This window comes from Arachis duranensis, chromosome 4 (assembly GCF_000817695.3).
Source record: "Arachis duranensis cultivar V14167 chromosome 4, aradu.V14167.gnm2.J7QH, whole genome shotgun sequence".
NCBI lineage: Eukaryota > Viridiplantae > Streptophyta > Magnoliopsida > Fabales > Fabaceae > Arachis > Arachis duranensis.
The window spans coordinates 99,065,269-99,065,917 of NC_029775.3; positions in this window are offsets into that span (position 1 = coordinate 99,065,269).

Consider the following 649-nt stretch of genomic DNA (forward strand, 5'->3'; position numbering starts at 1 on the left):
TAAGGCTGATGAAGGAATCTTCTTAGGCTACTCTTTAACTAGCAAAGCTTTTAGAGTATATAATAAACGCATCATGACTATGGAAGAAAGTATTTATGTCGCTTTTGATGAAACTAACCGTTGTTGTGCTAGAAAAGATTTTGATGAAAATGTAGAAAACTTTGATTCACTAAATTTGAATGGTGAAGACAAAGAAAAAGATTTAAATGAAGCCTCCACAAGCTCAACAAAGGATAGCGTTCAAGTTGAAGAAATTGAACCATCACAAGTACAAATAAATGCACTTCCAAATGATTGGCGTACTTCAAAGGATCATCCTCTAGACAACGTCATTGGTGATGTTTCGAAAGGGGTAACAACTCGATCCACTTTTAGAAATTTATTTGCATATAGTGTTTTTGTTTCTCAAATTGAACCATCTACCATTGAGTCCGCAATTAATGATGAACATTGGGCTATGGCAATGCAAGAGGAGCTTAACCAATTCAAACGAAATGACATTTGGGAATTGGTGCCTAAACCAAGTAATCAAACAATTGTAGGAACAAAATGGGTTTTTAGAAATAAACTCGATGAAAATGGTACAATTGTTAGAAACAAAGCTAGATTAGTAGCTAAAGGTTATAATCAAGAGGAAGGCATTGATTAT